This window comes from Bufo gargarizans, chromosome 1 (genome assembly GCF_014858855.1).
Source record: "Bufo gargarizans isolate SCDJY-AF-19 chromosome 1, ASM1485885v1, whole genome shotgun sequence".
In the NCBI taxonomy this organism is placed as follows: domain Eukaryota; kingdom Metazoa; phylum Chordata; class Amphibia; order Anura; family Bufonidae; genus Bufo; species Bufo gargarizans.
Window position 1 is genome coordinate 725360968 of NC_058080.1, and position 21369 is coordinate 725382336.

At 46.8% G+C, this 21369-nt stretch overlaps 1 protein-coding gene across 1 annotated transcript in view; it reads left to right on the forward strand.

The window, feature by feature from the left end:
• The first annotated feature begins 8025 nt into the window (after positions 1–8025).
• WASF3 (WASP family member 3) overlaps positions 8026–21369 on the forward strand; it is a 77862-nt gene continuing 64518 nt past the window's right edge. The window contains exon 1 of the mRNA XM_044276383.1: positions 8026–8097. The gene's annotated coding sequence lies outside the window, so the exon portion shown is untranslated. The remainder of the gene's footprint in view (positions 8098–21369) is intronic.

The window sequence follows — 21369 nt, forward strand, 5'->3', positions numbered from 1 at the left end:
ACATCGGGGTGCTCGGGTGCTCTACCGAGCACCTGAGTTTAATGGAAGTCAATGGGAGAACCCGAGCATTAAACCAGGCACCCCCTGCTCTGAAGATGGGAGGGTGTCTGGTTCATATGAAAAGGTCAGAAATTGATGGAAACACCACCAAAATGGTTCGGGAACAGCATTGGGAGGATGTCTGGATGCATCTTGGACTCCCAGGTCACTGCTGGGAACGATGTTGGAAGAGGCACTCCAATACACCCTGTGCATCACATAAAGGAGAGCCTCATTCACATTGTAGTACAATTGTTCAGGTAGTGGGACTCCTACACTCATAAAGCCTATGCACTAAGTGAAAGGGCTGCCAAAAATTACAAGGAACCGGCACTACAATACACCCTTTGTTACACATACAGAAGGGCATCATACACAGCCTTGAAAAATTATGATTGATGGCCTGCTGGTGACCCTCAAAAACATTAGGAGCAAGGACCTGCTGATCTGACCATCTAAAACATTATGGGCGAGGGCCTGCTGCCGCTTTGGTGACTCTAGATGACCTGGGCCCGATCGCACGTCCCCGTGACAGCGACGATCTATTCGGATGTCTGCCCTATCAACTTTCGATGTTATTTTCAGCGCGAACCACGGGAAACTGGCAAATTACCTATTAGGTATAATTAGGTGAGGGCCTGCAGGTGAGCTGATCCTGTAAAAGATTGTAGGTGCGGACCTGCTGATGAGCTGACCCTATAAAAGATTGTAGGTGAGGGCCTGCTGGTAAGCTGACCCTCTTAAACAGTATATGCGAGGGCCTGCAGGTGATCTGACCCTTTAAAAAATTATATGCGAGGGCCTGATGCTGAGCTGACTCTCTAAAACATTATGGTTGAGGGCCTGCTGCTGAGCTGACCATTAAAAAAAGTTATGGGAGAGTGCCTGCTGCTGAGCTGACCATTTTTTACAATGTTCAAAGCAGGCCAAGTCGCGTGAATACTTCAGCTAGGAATAATGGAAAAGGACTCCGGTTCAATTTTGTTGATTTTCGGAATTGGGGTCATGATTAAGAGGGACGGCCGGGGCCATCCATATTGCGCCGCTAGAGGTAAAATTCTTGGACCGGCGCAAGAAGAACCAAAGCGAAAGCATTTACCAAGAATGTTTTCATTAATCAAAAAAGAAAGTCAGAGGTTTGAAGACGATCAGATACCGTCGTAGTTCGAACCATAAACGATGATGACTGGCAATCTGGCGGCGTTATTCCCATGAACCGCCGAGCAGCTTCCAGGAAACCAAAGTCTTTCGGTTCCGGGGGGAGTATGGTTGCAAAGCTGACAAAGTACACTGTATGTCACAGATACATTTTTGAAGCGCACACGTTACACTGCAGATGTGGCACTGGTAAGGTCACTGTCAGAAGCGGACAGATGCGCACACTTTACACTGGAGATGTGACGCAGCTAATGTCGCTGTCTGCAACGGACACCGTCTACGTAAAAAGTACACTGTATGTCACTGATATTTTAGGGATGCACACACTTTACACTGGAGATGTGGCGCAGCTAATGTGGCGCGGATAATTTTACTGTCCGCAGTGGCCTATTAAACGCTATTTAACGCAGGATGCGCTAAAAATATTGCTGCTGTGACACACAATAGTCCTTAAGGACTTTCGGGTCTCTGAAAAGTTTTTCTAATGAAAATCTTCCTATTACACTCCCTACACTCTGTCTCTTCCTATGCTCAGCTCTCCCTAAGGCCTCATGCACAAAAACAGGGGTTCCGTTGGTCCGTGATCGTTTTTTCGTCCGTGGGTCTTCCTTGATTTTTGGAGGATCCACGGACATGAAAAAAAAGTTGTTTTGGTGTCCGCCTGGCCGTGCGGACCCAAACGGATCCGTCCTGACTTACAATGCAAGTCAATGTGGACAGATCTGTTTGACGTTGACACAATATGGTGCAATTGCAAACGGATCCGTCCCCCATTGACTTCTAATGTAAAGTCAGGAGTTAATATACCATAGGATCTGAGTTTTCTCCAATCTGATGGTATATTTTATCTTGAAGCGTCCCCATCACCATGGGAACGCCCTTTATGTTAGATTATGTCATCGGATTTGAGTTAGATCGTGAAACTCATATCCGACAGTATATTCTAACACAGAGGCGTTCCCATAGTGATGGGGACGCTTCAAGTTAGAATATACTGAGAACTGTGTACATGACTCCCCCCTGCTGCCTGGCAGCACCCAATCTTTTACAGGGGGCTGTGATCCGCACAATTAACCCCTCAGGTGCCGCACCTTAAAGGGACACTGACAGGCAAATTCAGCATATTGTGTTATATATCTGACATTACAGGTCTTATACAGTCTATTAAAAGCATGTAAGTATCCCTCCTGTCCACCTTCTAAATACCGAAATATAAAGTTTTATAACTTGCCTGTCTCCTCACCAATCTGCCCAAGGGGCGGCGTTTCACCTGAAAATGCGCCCAGCCAGCTGCTCCCAACTGCCGTTCTGTAGCCCCGCCCAGCTCATCAATATTCACTTCGCTGGGCGGGGCTACAACTCTCCGCACTATCATTACCCCTTTGGAGATGTGAGTGAGCAGCGCTCTGAAGCGCTGCTTTGAACAGTGCCTGGGGCATGCGCATGAAGCAGAGGCTGCAGCTGCCTCTGGGAACGCAGGCAGGGTGTGTACAGCAGGCGCGATCTAACCACGGCGGGGCGCAGGCGCAGAGGATTAGACGGACGCTGCCAAGAGGATTCTATCAACCATACGCAGGATCGTGACTGGGGAGAGTTGTAGCCCCGCCCAGCGAAGTGAATATTGATGAGCTGGGCGGGGCTACAGAACGGCAGTTGGGAGCGGCTGGCTGGGCGCATTTTCAGATGAAACGCCGCCCCTTGGGCAGATTGGTGAGGAGACAGGCAAGTTATAAAACTTTATATTTCGGTATTTAGAAGGTGGACAGGGGGGATACTTACATGCTTTTAATAGACTGTATAAGACCTGTAATGTCAGATATATAACACAATATGCTGAATTTGCCTGTCAGTGTCCCTTTAAGGTGCGGCACCTGAGGGGTTAATTGTGCGGATCACAGCCCCCTGTAAAAGATTGGGTGCTGCCAGGCAGCAGGGGGGAGTCATGTACACAGTTCTCAGTATATTCTAACTTGAAGCGTCCCCATCACTATGGGAACGCCTCTGTGTTAGAATATACTGTCGGATATGAGTTTTCACGAAGAGAAAACTCATATCTGAAAAAGCTTTTATGCAGACGGATCTGCGATCCGTCTGTGTGAAAGTTGCCAACGTCCACGGATCACAGACGCTGATGCCAATCTTGTGTGCATCCGTGTTTTTTCACTGACCCATTGACTTGAATAGGGTCCGTGAACCGTTGTCCGTCAAAAAAATAGGACAGGTCCTATTTTTATGACGGACAGGAAACAGGGATCACGGCCGCGGATGAACAACGGTGCATTTTCCGAGTTTTCAACGGACCCATTGAAAGTCAATGGGTCCGCAGAAAATCACAGAAAACAGAACAACAGCCACGGATGCACACAACGGTCGTGTGCATGAGGCCTAAGACTGAGAAATTTAGAGCAGGTTGCGCTACAAACCTATATTGCTGCTGTCACACACAATAGTCCTTAAAAGAACTTTTGGGTCTCTGAACTGTTTTTGTAATAACACTCCCTGCACTGTCTTTCCCTTCCTATGCTCAGCTCTCCCTCACTAACACTGAGCCAAACACGTGTCATCGGGTACTTTATAGCACCTGATGGCGCGTTCCGGCCAGCCAATCACTGTAATGCCATTACAACGGCATTACAGTGCGTGCCACTACCGGTCTGCGCATTTTTTGGCTGCATAGCAGCCAAGAAACGTGCGGGGAGGAGACTCGACCATTGTGCTCGAGCACATGCGGTACTCGGCCGAGTACCGTTATGTGCCGAGCATCGAGATGCTCGAGCCAAACAGGTGTTCGGCCGAGCATACTCAATCATCACTAGTAAGGTGTATCCGCCTGTACAACCCATCTGAGAGTCCCTTGGGTATTACACTAGGGAGCGCCCCTCCATGTTTTATTCATCATACTTGTGCTGTGACATCACTATCTTTATTATCCCTGTACTGTGACATCACTGTGTCTATTATCCCTGTACTGTGACATCACTGTGTTTCTTATCCCTGTAATGTGACATCACTGTGTTTATTATGCCTGTACTGTGACATCACTGTGTTTCTTATCCCTGTACTGTGACATCACTGTGTTTATTATCCCTGTAATGTGACATCACTGTGTTTATTATCCCTGTACTGTGACATCACGGAATTTATTATCCCTGTACTGTGACATCACTGTGTTTATTATCTCTGTACTGTGACATCACTGTGTTTCTTATCCCTGTACTGTGACATCACTGTATTTATTATCTCTGTACTGTGAAATCACTGTGTTTATTATCCCTGTACTGTGACATCACTGTGTTTATTATCTCTGTACTGTGACATCACTGTGTTTATTAACTCTGTACTGTGACATCACTGTGTTTCTTATCCCTGTACTGTGACATCACTGTTTATTATCCCTGTACTGTGACATCACTGTGTTTATTATCCCTGTACTATGACATCACTGTTTTTATTATCCCTGTACTGTGACATCACTGTGTTTATTATCTCTGTGCTGTGAAATCACTGTGTTTATTATCTCTGTACTGTAACATCACTGTTTATTATCCCTGTACTGTGACATCACTGTGTTTATTATCCCTGTACTGTGACATCACTGTGTTTATTTTCTCTGTACTGTGACATCACTGTGTATATTATCCCTGTACTGTGACATCACTGTGTTTATTATCTCTGTACTGTGACATCTCTGTGTTTATTATCTCTGTACTGTGACATCACTGTGTTTATTATCTCTGTACTATGACATCACTGTGTTTCTTTTCCCTGTACTGTGACATCACTGTGTATATTATCTCTGTACTGTGACATCACTGTGTTTATTATCCCTGTACTATGACATCACTGTGTTTATTATCCCTGTACTGTGACATCACTGTGTTTATTATCTCTGTACTGTGATACCACTATGTTTACTATCCCTGTACTGTGACATCACTGTGTTTCTTATCCCTGTACTGTGACATCATTGTGTTTCTTATCCCTGTACTGTGACATCTCTGTTTATTATCTCTGTACTGTGACATCACTGTGTTTCTTATCTCTGTACTGTGACATCACTGTGTTTCTTACCCCTGTATTGTGACATCACTGTTTATTATCCCTGTACTGTGACATCACTGTGTTTATTATCCCTGTACTGTGACATCACTGTGTTTATTATCTCTGTACTGTGACATTACTGTATTTATTATCTCTGTACTGTGACATCACTGTGTTTCTTATCCCTGTACTGTGACATCACTGTGTTTCTTTTCCCTGTACTGTGACATCACTGTGTATATTATCTCTGTACTGTGACATCACTGTGTTTATTATCCCTGTACTATGACATCACTGTGTTTATTATCCCTGTACTGTGACATCACTGTGTTTATTATCTCTGTACTGTGATACCACTATGTTTACTATCCCTGTACTGTGACATCACTGTGTTTCTTATCCCTGTACTGTGACATCATTGTGTTTCTTATCCCTGTACTGTGACATCTCTGTTTATTATCTCTGTACTGTGACATCACTGTGTTTCTTATCTCTGTACTGTGACATCACTGTTTCTTACCCCTGTATTGTGACATCACTGTTTATTATCCCTGTACTGTGACATCACTGTGTTTATTATCCCTGTACTGTGACATCACTGTGTTTATTATCTCTGTACTGTGACATTACTGTATTTATTATCTCTGTACTGTGACATCACTGTGTTTCTTATCCCTGTACTGTGACATCACTGTGTTTCTTACCCCTGTATTGTGACATCACTGTTTATTATCCCTGTACTGTGACATCACTGTGTTTATTATCCCTGTACTGTGACATCACTGTGTTTATTATCCCTGTACTGTGACATCACTGTGTTTATTATCTCTGTACTGTGACATCACTGTATTTATTATCCCTGTACTGTGACATCACTGTGTTTCTTACCCCTGTATTGTGACATCACTGTTTATTATTACTGTACTGGGACATCATTGTGTTTATTATCCCTGTACTGTGACATCCCTGTGTTTCTTATCCCTGTACTGTGACATCACTGTGATTATTATCTCTATACTGTGACATCACTGTGTTTATTATCTCTGTACTGTGACATCACTGTGTTTCTTATCCCTGTACTGTGACATCACTGTGTTTATTATCTCTGTACTGTGACATCACTGTGTTTATTATCTCTGTACTGTGACATCACAGTGTTTATTATCCCTGTACTGTGACATCACTGTGTTTATTATCCCTGTACTGTGACATCACTGTGTGTATTATCCCTGTACTGTGACATCACTGTGTTTATTATCCCTGTACTGTGACATCACTGTGTTTATTATCCCTGTACTGTGACATCACAGTGTTTATTATCCCTGTACTGTAACATCACTGTGTTTATTATCTCTGTACTGTGACATCACAGTGTTTATTATCCCTGTACTGTAACATCACTGTGTTTATTATCCCTGTACTGTGACATCACTGTGTTTATTATCCCTGTACTGTGACATCACTGTGTTTATTATCCCTGTACTGTGACATCACAGTGTTTATTATCCCTGTACTGTGACATCACTGTGTTTATTATCCCTGTACTGTGACATCACTGTGTTTACTATCCCTGTACTGTGACATCACTGTGTTTACTATCCCTTTACTGTGACATCACTGTGTTTATTATCCCTGTACTGTGACATCACTGTGTTTCTTATCCCTGTACTGTGACATCACTGTGTTTCTTATCTCTGTACTGTGACATCACTGTGTTTCTTATCCCTGTACTGTGACATCACTATGTTTACTATCCCTGTACTTTGACATCACTGTGTTTCTTATCTCTGTACTGTGACATCACTGTTTATTATGCCTGTACTATGACATCACTGTGTTTCTTATCACTGCACTGTGACATCACTGTGTTTATTATCCCTGCACTGTGACATCACTGTGTTTATTATCCCTGTACTGTGACATCACTGTGTTTATTATCCCTGTACTGTGACATCACTGTGTTTATTATCCCTGTACTGTGACATCACTGTGTTTATTATCCCTGCACTGTGACATCACTGTGTTTATTATCCCTGCACTGTGACATCACTGTGTTTATTATCTCTGTACTGTGACATCACTGTGTATATTATCCCTGTACTGTGACATCACTGTGTTTATTATCCCTGCACTGTGACATCACTGTGTTTATTATCTCTGTACTGTGACATCACTGTGTTTATTATCCCTGTACTGTGACATCACTGTGTATATTATCCCTGTACTAGAGAAGGGTTGAAGGGGGCCCTCCCTGGTGTGATACCCTTTATACAGATCTCAGACTACAGGGGTAAGTATACCTGCCATGTAGTGTTGTGCAGTAGGTATGACACTAGAGACTTAGACAGCAGATTTACTCCTGAACAGAAGAAATGCCGTACTGCTGCTGCTGCTGCGGCGCTCCTGTGATAATCAGACCTTTGGGGACATTGGAAGAACCATTTGGAATTTTTTTCCCCGCTTCCCACCACATTTTGTGCAATTGCATATGGTGCCATTAGAAAATAATGCAACATTTCTTGGCCATTAAAGGGTTAGATAGAGCCTGACACCGTGAAAATGAGAAATAATCTGCAGGCAGCCCCTCCAGCATGCAGTCCCACGTAAATACCACCTTTGCTCTCTCCTTCACTACAACGTGCACGGATGTTTCCTCAGTAATCCCAGAGGCCCCGCCCAGAAGACCACGAGTCCCCGCCTCTTCCAGTGACGTCATACATACCAGGAGCAACTCCGTTGTGTGAGCGGCCAGCGCTGAGGACAGTGATGGAGAGCAGGATTACCGGGGGGAGGACACGGACCAGCCGCACCGTTATCCTACCCTGAGGCGGGAGAGCACGGCCGGGGACAGCTAGCACGGTGCGTTTTCATTTTACTCAGTGTGAACAGTGTTGTGAATTGGTGCCCTCCATCCCCAGCAAGGTCGCCTGTACATTATTAATCCCCCCGAGGAGGAGGGGGGCTGGAGGGATGCTGTAGTGGCCGCTGTGCTAGGCCTCTGGCTGGTAGCCTCTATGTCCCGGGTGTATTCAGTGCGGCCATTCACGGGTTAAGCATGGTCTGCGCTGTCAGTGACTGTGTGTCCATTGTGATGGCTGATACTAGTGACATTGTAACTTCTGAGCCTGTGGGGGTCCTGACTGAGGGGAATCCCTCCTGTATCACTTCTGGGAGGTTGTTATGGTTACTAATGTAACATTTAAAGGGGGTGTTCGTATTAACAATCGGATACCTGATTGTGGTGCTGTGGATGGGGGTCTGTATCCAGAATGAAGCCTGAGGTGCAGGATTCCCAGAACAGTACCCTACCAGGCTCGTCGATAGGATTTTTAGCGCAATTTTCATACGGAAAAATGACCTGCGGTGCGGATTTTGCAATCTGCGGCATGTTAACTTCTGCAGTGGATTTGTTGTGAATTTTGTCCATCAGAGAGGTCCCAACATGAATGGGGCGCACCCCGCACATGGGCGCTGAATGGAGAGGACGCTGCTACTACGTTGCATACTCGCGGTGGACCCCTGTTCTTGTGAAGGCGATGGGTCCTAGAGGTGGGACCTGTACCTATCCAACCTGCCTTAAATGCCCAGATGGGCCAACCCCTTTAAGGCCTCCTGCACACGACCGTTTTTTACGGATCCGTTCTGTTTTTTTTTTTTGCTTCCCTTGTGTTTCCGTATGGCATATACAGTAATTACATAGAAAAAATTGGGCTGGGCCTAAAATTTTCAATAGATGGTTCTGCAAAAACGGAACGGATACGGAAGACATACGGAGTACATTGCGTTTGTGTGCCGTTTTTTTTTTTTTTTTTTCCGGACCCATAGACTTGCATAGAGCCACAGAACATGAATTGCGGGCAGTAATGGAACATGTTCTATCTTTCAACAGAACGGAAATACGGAAACGGAATGCATACGGAGTCCAATCCATTTTTTTGAGGAACCATTGAAATGAATGGTACCGTATACGCAACCCATAAAACGTCCCGTAAACAGAAGGAGGCCTAAATGGGAAAGGCAAAATCGGCAAGCAACTCCATTGCTGGGGGTTACCTGCGGTTCTGTTGAAAGTCACTGGTATTTTCTTATCTTTTCTTTTTTTATTTTGCATAATCCGCATAAAAACTACAACATCAAATTTGCTAAATTGTTTTCAATATTTGCTGCAGAAATATTTTTCTCAGCAAATCCAACTCATGTGAACTTGACCATAAGTAGCACCTATAGGTCCGAGGCACATTACTGCAGTTGGGATGTAAGGCTTTTTGGGAGCTGAGATCAAGGACTACAGCTCCCAGCATCCCCCCCCCCCCTCCCTTTCATCCCGCAGCACTGGTAACTTAAGCCTGAGGAATTTCCCTTTTGCAGCCATTGCACATAATGTCACATATGGGGCACTGCACATACTGTATTCAGTCCTATTGATTTTAGGAGGAGGGGGGGGGGGGGGAGCTTGGCAGCCCTGGCCGTCTCCGTGAAGGGCATTTGCTGGGAGCATGGAAAGCCTGAGCTGTGTGTGAATAGGGAGTAGACAGCACGTTGTTCTGCTCATTCATAGTCTGGTGAGGAATGAGCCTCGCAGGGATCTCACGCCTCTTTGCTCAATTGTCTCTGGGCGACTCGGTCCGGCTGCAGCACTCTCCCCTGTCCGCGCTGCGTCCTCAGGAATTCCTGCCATGTGTCCAGCAGGCAGTTCTCGCTGGTCGTCCAGCTGTCCCATCAGTCTGTGGCGGATGATGAGCTGGGATTTGGAAAGATGAAACCTGGCCGGGTCCAAGCGATTATACGGAATTGAGGGCTAGCGCTGTTCAGCAGTTGTGTGAGGGTAAATGCAGGAAAGGGTGCTGCATTACTTGATGCGTGCGGGCAGTTTGCAGAGCTGAAATCCTTTTAGTGTGGACGGGGTGGAGCAGGTGCCCAGAGTATCATTGACGCTGCAGCCTCAGAAGCCAGGGGAATTGAAAATGGTACACCGCAGATAAATCTGCCAAAATGCAACCTGTCACCGCGCGGAAATCAGTGGCACGCCATTAATATTTCATTTAAATCCATTACATCCTGACCGGGGAGTAAAGTCGGGCTGGTTATGGCCGGGCTGGTAATGCGTTGGATTGATATGTGCAAGAAATTAGACGGACCCTGATCTTTTTGCGTAACGGACATAAGGATCCGGAAAAAACGTGGATGATCCGTGTACTTTCTACATCCGTATGTCCATTCTGCAAAGGGATAGAACATGACCTGTACTTGGCCACAAAATGCAGACCACAGACACATTGAAGTCGGTGGGTCCGCAAAAAATGTGGGTGCAACACAGCTGGTATCTGTATTTTGCAGATCTGCAATCTGCGGACCCCAAAATACATGCGATCATGTGCTTGAGGCCTTATTGTGAGTGTCTGTGGTGCTCAGTTTGCATCAGTTGTCAGTGGGCAGGACTTTTTCGCCCATCACAATAACTGATGTCTGTCGGAAATGACACATAATGATGCAAACTGGGCACAACTTTTTTTTATTTTATTAAATTTTTATTATTTTTATTATTATTGCATTGTACTCATTTTGAGCTACAAATATTTTTTTCAAATGGTCTTTAAGGCTTCGTTCACATGACCGTTCAGCCTTTCCGCTCTTAAAGAGGACCTTTCACTCGTATACAAACTAAAAACTAACTATACCTGTGGGCAGAGCGGCGCCCAGGGGTCCCCCTGCACTTACTAGTATGCCTGGGCGCCGCTCCGTTTGCCCGGTATAGGCTCCGGTGTCTGCAGCTCCGTCTGTTGTACTGGACTGATTTTTTGTAGGAGGCGTGTCCCTTGCTGCAGCACTGGCCAATCGCAGCGCACAGCTCATAGCCAGTCTATGAGCTGTGTGCTGCGATTGGCCAGCACTGCAGCAAGGGACACGCCTCCTACAAAAAATCAGTCCAGTACAACAGACGGAGCTGCAGACACCGGAGCCTATACCGGGCAAACGGAGCGGCGCCCAGGCATACTAGTAAGTGCAGGGGGACCCCTGGGCGCCGCTCTGCCCACAGGTATAGTTAGTTTTTAGTTTGTATACGAGTGAAAGGTCCTCTTTAAGGCAGGAAAACGGAAAGGACGGATTCAGCACATAACTGAGCCGAACGGATCCTAAGGACCCCACAGACTATAATGGGGTCCGTTAGGTTTCCGCTCAGAAAATGATTTTGCAGCAGAGACAAAAGTTGTGCACGCAGGACTTTTGTCTCCGCTTCAAAAATCTTCCTCTGAGCAGAAACCTAACAGACCCCATTATAGTCTATGGGGTCCTTAGGATCCGTTCGGCTCAGTTATGTGCTGAATCCGTCCTTTCCGTTTTCCTGCTCCGAGCGGAAAGGCTGAACGGTGATGTGAACGAAACCTTATAAACATTTCCAGCCCCTTTCTCTGTACAGCATTGAGTTTAGTGCATTTGCAGAGTACCAGGCTTTCTGTTTACACTCTCCCCTCAAGGAACTTGGCTGATGGCTCAAGTGAAGCCCTAACCCTGGGTTCACACCTGAGCGTTTCCCAAACGCGCGTCAAACGCGCGTTTTTGACGCGCGTTTCTGACGCGCGTTTTTGTAATAGTGAACGCGCGTTTGACGCGCGTTTGTGTCATTGACTGCAGTGTCCTATGGCCACAAACGCGCGTCAAAACGCCCCAAAGAAGCTCAAGTACTTGTTTGAGCGTCGGGCGTTTTACAGCGCGTTCGTACGCGCTGTAAAACGCCCAGGTGTGAACCATTCCCATAGGGAAGCATTGGATTTCATGTCTTGAGCGTTTTACAGCGCGTTTGAACGCGCTGTAAAACGCTCAGGTGTGAACCCAGGGTTATGTCTGAACTCCTGACAGCTCATAAACACTCGGCTCAATTCTTATCAAACTCATGAGAATATGACTTAAAGGGGTTGTGCAGCGATATATATTGATGACTTTTCCTCCTTCAGGATAGGTCATCAATATCTCATCGGCGGGGGTCTGACACTGAGCACCCTCACTAATCAGCCTTTTGATAAGGAGATAGCGCTCCAAACAAGCGCCACTTCCTCTTCATTACGCTGCACTTTGTTTCGGAAGTGCAGTGTAATGACAAGTACTCGCTCCATTTGCTTGAATGGGGCGAGTACTTGTAATTACACTATGCTGCCGCTCCACAGATAGATGTTGCGTAGTCTAAAGAGCAGGAAACGGCGCTAACATGGAGCGCTACCTCCTCTTCAAACAGCTGATCGGCGGGGGTGCCGGGAGTCGGACCCCCGCCGATCTGATATTGATGACCTATCCTGAGGATAAGTCTTCAATATCAATCACTGCACAACCCCTTTAAGAGGGTTGTCCGCTTTATTTATATTGATGATCTATCCTCAGGATAGGTCATCAATATCAGATCGGTGGGGGTCCGACTCCCGGCACCACCGCCGTTCAGCAGTTTGTAAAGAAGGCCATGCTCGTGCGAGCCCTGAGTTCTCTTCATTGTTTACCTGCTCGCCGTCGCAACTGAGAAAAGGTCAACAATATAAATAAAGCGGACCACCCCTTTAAGTAAGTGCTTATAAGCTGTCAGCGGTTCAGAGATAAGCGCTTCACATGAGCTGTGAAATGATGACTCGGAGTAAGGTCGCATTCACACGTTCACAAACTGCAGATCCCCACAATATACGGTTACTGGACGTGTGCATCCCTCACTTTCCTTGGTCACTTATAGAAATAGCTATTTCTGTTTGCAAAACGGGCAAGAATAAGGGCATGTTCTATAATTTGCAGAATTGCCGCACGGATTCGGACAGCACAGCATCTCCGTGCTGTCTGCAATTTTTGCGGTCCCAAAATAAAATATGAAATAAATTGGTCCACCTGCAATCCGCTGATTGGACGCGGACCAATAATATGCTCCTGTACATGAGACATAATGGTGAAATTAAGATTAGTCTGCAGCTAGGCTAAAACTTAACCCTTTATGACAAAACTGCCGAAAATTTCTAATAAAGACCAATTGAAATAAAGATTTTTTTTGTCCAAAATGAGTAAAATGCAATCATAAAAACTTGGACTTCTCTGTGGTGCAGTATAGTGGGCTGTGTAGGCGCTATGGGGAGACTTTATCAATGTGCACAAAAATTACAAATTTGTGCGCAAGCAGAAACTTTTGGGGATTTTCCGCTGCTCACAGCATTTGGCTAGGGCTTAGCAGAAGGGCTGGGCCTCCTCGGCTTGGCACATTTTTTATTTTTTTTCCGTTTCGTTTGCGGTCCGTATGTGGAACCATTCACTTCAATGGGTCAGCAAAAACAACGGAAGGTACTCTGTATGCCTTACATATTTTCGTTCATGTCCTATTATCGCCTGCAAATCACGTTCCGTGGCTCCATTCAGGTCAATGGTTTTGCAAAAAAATAACTGCACGCGGAATGCATCCGTATATCTTCCGTATCCGTTTTTGCGGAACCATCTATTGAAAATGTTATGCCCAGCCCAATTTATTTTTTTATATACTTACCGTTTAAACATTATTGTATGCTTCCGTTTCCGATCCGCAAAAAACGGATCACAAACGGAATGGAAGCGGAAACTACTGAAATAAAAAATGGAAAAAACTGATCCGTTTAAAACTGACCGCAAAATACTGAAAAAGCCATACGGTCGTGTGCAGGAGGCCTTATAATAATTTATGCTAGAAATTTATAGCTGCAATCTATGGCCGTCAATACCGCATAGCTGTGTAGAGTTCAGTGTGTGGTGCACAGGTAGCCCAAGATGATCAAGAGGCCTGCAAGTGAATTCTGTGGCCAAATTCTTGGTAAATCTGCTCCATGTGCCCTCGTGGGGAGACTCTTATGTATGAGCAGTACTGCATGGAACAGCAGAGGGCCATGTGGGTAGATTCCAGTGGAAGGTCCTCTAAAGGCACCATAAAGACTGCCACAAAAGGGAAGATGTGACCTTTTCCTGCTCTCAGACACTCAAAGGTCTCCAGCTTGCTGCTCCAACATGCTGGGAGTTGTACTGCAAGAGCTGGAGAACTACAGGGTGGGCGTGATTGGGCTGATGGACGATTATCAGAGCTCAGTATCTCCAGTGGTTGGCGGGTTCTCATATTGGGCATGCTGTGTATGATATTTTTATTCTAGTAGAACTCGCCTTTGTCTAGGGCTCCTTCAAGCCCCCAACGATCTGATATTGATGACCTCTACTGAGGATGGGTTATCAGTCTTGTACTTTTCGGAAACCCTTTTAGATGTATGAATTTCAACATTGTGGGGGACATTTACTAATGCTTTTGCTCTGCAGTAGTTGTGGGGGGAAAAAAGTTGCAAATTTTGGGACACCCCACTTGTGCACAATAATTTTTTAGAAAAGTGGCGAGAAAAGGGGCGTGGCTTGATATAGGAGGTGGGGCTTATCGATGCACACGGGATTTAATATTTCTGGGTAAATTATGGTTGAAGTATATGCCAGCTTCTAGCTGGAGTAGACTTCAGTTTTCAGTGTGCGGAATGCTTAAAGGGTTTCTGTCACCCCAATTTCCGCTATCTCACTGTGCATGCGCAGAATACTGATGGTGCAGGCGCAAGATTTACACGGCAGACGGGGCCAGCAGTAGAACCACTGTTGGCCTGGCCCTGTCAATCAAGACAGAAGGGCGTGGAAATGAGCCTCTAGGAGCAGGTGCAATGTGTCCCCCCCCCCCCCCCCCCCTTGCTCCTGCTCCTAGAGGCTAATTTGCATATAATACAAATTCAAATTAACTCTGCATTTCTTTTCTGTTTTCGTGTAAATTCATGTGACATTTTCACATCTATAATGTCATCCTGTTTAATAGAGAAAATTGGGGTAACAGAAACCCTTTAATAAATTAGGCGCATCTCACCCCGGTGTAGAGGGATCTAGACGGACGTATGGGAACTCCCCATTCATTGCTCCAGTTGTTCTCCTAGATTTATTTCAAGCTGGCAGCTCAGCAGGTGCTTCCATGCTCAGGGGGGGGGGCGTTTCCTTTCTGCTGCAGGTTTCTCCCAATCACAGCTCAGGCGCTGTGTCCTTTCTGCTGCAGCTCCCTCCCTGTAACTGGCACAGCTTCGATGGCAATAAAGCTTGTGTCAGTTGACAGCATGTGTGACCATTCCGCAATGTTACTGATGTGGAGTGAGCAATAAGGAAATAAACAAACAGCAGGTGGCGCTATACAGATACATTTTATTGAATAACTTGGCGGTTATACTACATTTTTGATTACATGTAATTACAAAACTTTTCAGATCTAGGAGCTGATTTGAAATATAGAGAATACTTTTCATGGGACGACCTCTCTAAAGCCAGTGCCACCGATCCTCCCTGCTAGTCTCCACTTACTTGACTGCAGTGGTGATGTGGCTGTATAGCCATGTGACCGCTGCAGCCAGTCTCTGGCCTTATGGTCTTGTGACATATACCTCTGAGGCCAGTGAAAATAAATGGAGACCAGTGGTGGGGATCGGAACAGCAGGACTGGAGCTTGCAAAGGAATCGATGAGTAAAGTAAGTTTCTCTTACTATTTTATAATCTTTTGCCCGACCTGTACAACCCCTTTAAGTAGCAACATTTGAGATGACAGGAGGAATAATAAAGTGCCCTGGTTTTCCCACGATATTCCTGGTTTTAGCTACTGATTGTTCTCATGGTATTTACGTCCTTCCACATTTACATAATTGGTGAGAACAAGAGATAAACTTCTTCCGATACGTGTTCTGCTCCTTTCTGGTGGAGTAGAGGGGCCTCCGCCGCCTCGAGAATTCCTAATTGGAAAGAGATTATGTCCCCGATGAGGGACTGCGCAGTCATCCATTATTTGTATCCTGCCAGCCCGTAAATCCTGCTAATTATCATTAATAAGTTGGTTGTGCCGGTTACCATTGCCAGCAGCCATGTCCTCCTGGAGTCGGCACAGGATGTAGACTGTCTATTGCAGTATGCAGCTCATGGGGAGGAGGAGGATGAGCGGGCACGCTGCTCGCCTTCTGATAATAGGCGTCTTTAAAGTAATATTCCTGTTTAAGCAAATAAAGGATATTTTAAAGTAAAAATTTTTCAAATATACCATTCCTCCCTCATTCGAGATCTTTGCTTGCTGTCATTTAGTGGAAACCTTCCGTGTTTACTTTCATTGGATACCAATCTCTCAGGTCATGTGACTGGTGCCCAGGTGCAACTGTACTGTAACGGCAAGTGCATCACATGCTCAGGACAGGTTTGCATCTTCGGAAGGCTGTCCTGGCAGGGAGCGGCCTGCCAGAAATGTCTGGATCCTGCACTGCCGGACTCCACCTGACACCCGCCAGCCCCATCCACAATAATGGGGACCGGTGGCAATCTGGCAAACATGTTGAAGGACCATACTGGGTTGCGGTTGGATCGCCGACGGTCCCTATTATAGTGAATGGTGCCGGGTGGTGATGCGGTTGCCACAGAAGCAACTGGGCCTGGGGCAGCTGTCCCTTTTGCCCGGCGTTAAAGACGGCCCTGCTTGCATGCTATAGGAAAAAGCACCAGCCTTTGTGCCCTCCCACGGTCTCGCCCACTAGAGAGGCTGGCACTTTTTCCTATAGTGTGCAAGCACGACCACCGCTGATGGATTGCAGGGTGGTCATAACCATGGAAATGAGCTGTGTGTAATGTGATGGAAAAATGTATCCAGCCAGCAAAGGAAGCAATATGGACAATCACAATAGATTAGTAAGTGCCTTGTATTAATTTTCTCTACTAGGTCATCAGTATCTCATCAGTGGGGGTCCGACACCCGGGACCCCCACCGATCAGCTGTTTGAGAACATACCGGCGCTCGCAGTAGTGCCACGGCCTTCTCTCAGTTTAGTCTAGGTCATGTGACATCGCATTCTCCGGTCACATGGCCTAGGCGCAGCTGTGCTTGGTGCAGGGAGAAGTCGGCGGCGCTACTGCAAGTTCTGAACAGCTGATTGGCGGGGGTTGCCAGGTGTCAGACCTTCACTAATCAGATACTGATGACCTATACAGAGGATAATATCTCACCAGTGCAGGTCCGAGACTCTGCACCCCCACCAAACCACTGTTCCCTGCAGCCTCCGGAACAGGAAGGACATCTCCGTTCAAATTGTAGCAGTTGTGTCCGGTTACCACAATTCTGCTCCAATTCACTTCAAAGGTAGCTGAGGTGCAGGAATGCAGCTGTCCTTCCTGTTCCCTGCACAGTGCCAGTTCCAGCGCCGGAAGCTGCAGGGAACAGCTGTTTGGTGGGGGAGCAGAGTCTCGGACCCTCACTGACTGATGACTTATCCTTGGGATAAGTCAATAATATCCAATGTCAGGAGCCTGCAAAACCCCTTTAAAGTGAGAGTGTCCCCAGGAAAGTCTCAGACAAGCCCTTCAAAACCTTAAAATAAAATAAAAAAGATAATTATACTTGCTCTATTCTCGGCGGTCACTCAGTAGTCTAAGTCTAAGGCCTCTTTCACACAGGCGAGTTTTCAGCGCGGGTGCAATGCATGAGGTGAACGCATTGCACCCGCACTAAATCCAGACCCATTCATTTCTATGGGGCTGTACACAGGAGCTGTGATTTTTCACGCATCACTTGTGCGTTGCATGAAATTCGCAGCATGTTCTATATTGTGCGTTTGAATGCAGCACTTTGACATTTCTTGCATGTGTTCCTTGGGTTTCTTGACCTTTCCGATCAGACACCTTCAGCTCATGGCTTCCTTCAGCAGTGACACACACACGAATTGTAATTACATCTTGTTCATTCTTAGCACTTCTTCGGATGAGTCGGCCAATGCGCTGAATGGCAAAAGCTGCCAGAAGATCCAGTTTGATCAGCGCTGTGTTGGCAGTGGTGTGCATGGCGTGGCACATTGATATTGTCAGTTTTGCGGTACCTTTCAGCTGCCTCAGCATCATCTGACAGAATAACCACTAATTGCCAGCTTCCATACACATTGGTGTTCCTGGATGATACCTAGCCTGCCGTCAGCAAATGTAATGTGTAATTTTGGTGTCTGCATACAAGGTCTTTTTCAGTAATCATAGGCTTGGGCATAGATTTTCCTTTGGACGTTATCCAGCTGTGCTAATTTTGATGCTATAAATAATTGTAATTGATCCTTCCAGAGCTTTTGTATGGTGGATGAGCTAGTGTGGGGAGACATGTCCTTCTGATTATCACTTCTTTCCAAAAGTGTACTGAATCCTTGTGTACAGTTAGGGCGAGTCCACATAGCGCGGCCCCAGTATGGTCCCCTAAAAAACAAGCATTACAGAACCTCGTCGATTCACATGCTGTTGCACTTTTTGCCCACTATGTGTGGCCTCGCCCTAAGGCTCCATTCACACGTCTGCAAATGGGTCCGCATTCGTTCCGCAATTTTGCGGAACGGATGCGGACCCATTCATTTTCTATGGGGACGGAATGAATGCGGACAGCACACAGTGTTTTTTTTTGTTTTTTTTTCCAGTTCCAGCACCTTCTGAAAGCATCTGATCAGTTATGGTGCTGGGTGTAGGACCCCCACCGATTTGATGACCTACCCTAAGGATAGGTCATCAGTATCTAGAAAGCGGAAAGAAGCCTTTTAAAGTAACTAGTGAGTTCACATGTGCGAGTTTCCCCTCGGACTGTCAGTGTGTGCTGATTAAAATGTAGTGGGTGGCAAATTTGGTGCAAAAATGTCAGTGATCATCCCATTTATATGAATAGAGCTGGCAAGAATCTATAGGCTTGGGACCAAAACAATCCTATTCCAATGACTGAATGTATGCAAATGAGCTGTAAGCAAGCTATGCCTCTAATAAAGTCAATGTTCCACCTTTTTAAACAGGCCCTGAGACATGACTTGGGTATTAAATAAGCTAGTGCAGAACAGAGAGTACTGGCTTAATTTACACTGCACTGATGAGGGAAATCACCCTGAAACATCTATCTGCAGAAGAGGAGAGGTGCTGGAAGGGGGGTTTTGATGGAGAACGTCCTACAGTATCTGTTTAATATTGTGTAGCAGATGATAACTTTGTAAGATCACCAAAGAGTGTAATTTTGGGCGGGCCTTCAAGACTTCTAACAAGTATGGACTGTTATCACGGGACCAGTCTTCTATTGGAAGTGTGATGCGTTTATTGTCATCAGTAAGGGTTGATCTAAAAAAGGTAGAAGAGTCCCATAGAACATCTCGTATCTGAGTAGGGAGATCTGGAGAGACAGCCTGGATCAGTCCTGCTCTCCACACCTTCACTGTATTCCTAGATACTGTAGGGAGTAATATGAGTAATATCTAAGGTTCGCGGCTGGAAGAGCAGTAATGATCTCAAAGGTATTATAGACATTAAGCCCATTACAATAACGGGCGCTAGAACATTAGTGCATACACATTAGTAGGAACAGTCTATATTAAATGGCACTGACTGGTGGCCGATACTGCTGGCGCTGAGACTGCTGGCAGCGACTGGTGGCTGAGACTGCTGGCACTGTGACTGGTGGTTGGTGGCACTGACTGATGGCTGAGACGGCTGGCACTGACTGGTGGCTGAGACTGGCGACTGTGGCTGGTTGCCGAGACTGCTGGCACTGTGACTGGTGGTGCTGAGACTGGTGGCTGAGACTGCTGGCACTGTGACTGGTGGTTGGTGGCACTGACTGATGGCTGAGACGGCTGGCACTGACTTGTGTCTGAGACTGCTGGCACTGTGACTGGTTGCTGTGGCTGGTGGCACTGACTGATGGCTGAGACTGCTGGCACTGTGGCTCGTGGCTGAGACGGCTGGCACTGTGACTGATGGCACTTACTAGTGGCTGAGACTCCTGGCACTGTAACTGTGGCATGTGTGATGTGTGCCGATTAGTGAAGTGTGCATGTGCGCTGTGCCCAGACCCGCTGTGCCTCCTCCCGCCCCCCCCCCCCCCCCGGCTTCCTCTGCAGCCGACTCACACCCCGGGATCTGGGCCCTGCAACCGCCTGCCACAGCGTATCCTTCACCGGACACCCTTATACACCGCCCACACCTGCGCATCAGGCAGAGAGAGGCCCTGTATCTGCTGCAGCATGGCATCCTGGAGTTCATAGAACTCCCAAAGAGCCTGGGTGGAAAAAGCTTCGAGCTCTGGGGACCTCTAATTCTGGACCCCAGGTATATGTCAGCACAGGGGGCACATGTTAGTCCCCGCAGCGGCCGCATACTCCTCACTCCTATTTCGCCCTAACCCGGCCCACCAAAGTCGGAAAATGGCTGCATAGTAGCAAGTGAGGGACGCGATCACAGGCTGGGAGCATTACACACGTATTACACTCCAACCCCTATCATTGTATACATATCACACAGGGATTTTATTATGTAGGATTACACTCCAGCCCCCATCATCCTACGTAATAAAAGCCCTGTGTGAGTGCCGTTTGTAATACTGGGCATGCGCGGCGCAGGGACCTATCAGCACACAGCGCTCCACACGCCGCCCGCAACTGTCCACTGCTGTGCCCACCTCCACCGTGCCTCCTCCAGCTTCCTCTGCAGCCACCTCATACCCCTGGGATTCCCATCACTATACACATATTACACTCCAATCCCCATCATTATACACATATTACACTCCAACCCCCATCATTACACACATTACACTCCAATGAGGGCTGTAGTGTAATGATGGGGGTTGGAGTGTAATATGTGTACAATGATGGGGACTGGAATGTAATATGATGGAGGTTGGAGTGTAATATGTATACAATGAAGGGGGGTTGGAGTGTACTACGTGTGTAATGCTCCCTGCCTGTGATAGCTTCCCTCACTTGCTACTGTGCGGCCATTTCCCGGTTTGGTGGGCCGGCGGGGACTAACATGTGCCCCCTGTGCTGACAGATACCCGGGTTCCAGAATCAGAGGTCCCCAGTGCCCCCAGCTTTGTCCTCCCAGGCTCTTTGGGAGTTCTATGAACTCCAGGATGCGATGCTTCAGCAGGTAAAAGGGCAACTCTCTGCCCGGTGCACAGGTGTGTAAGGGTGTCCGGTGAAGGATACGCTGTGGCAGACGGCAGTTGCAGGGCCCATAGTTGGCTGCAGGGGAAGCCAGAGGGGGAGGCACGGCGGAGCTGGGTACAGCAGCGGGCCGGCGAGCAGGTGTGGGCGCAC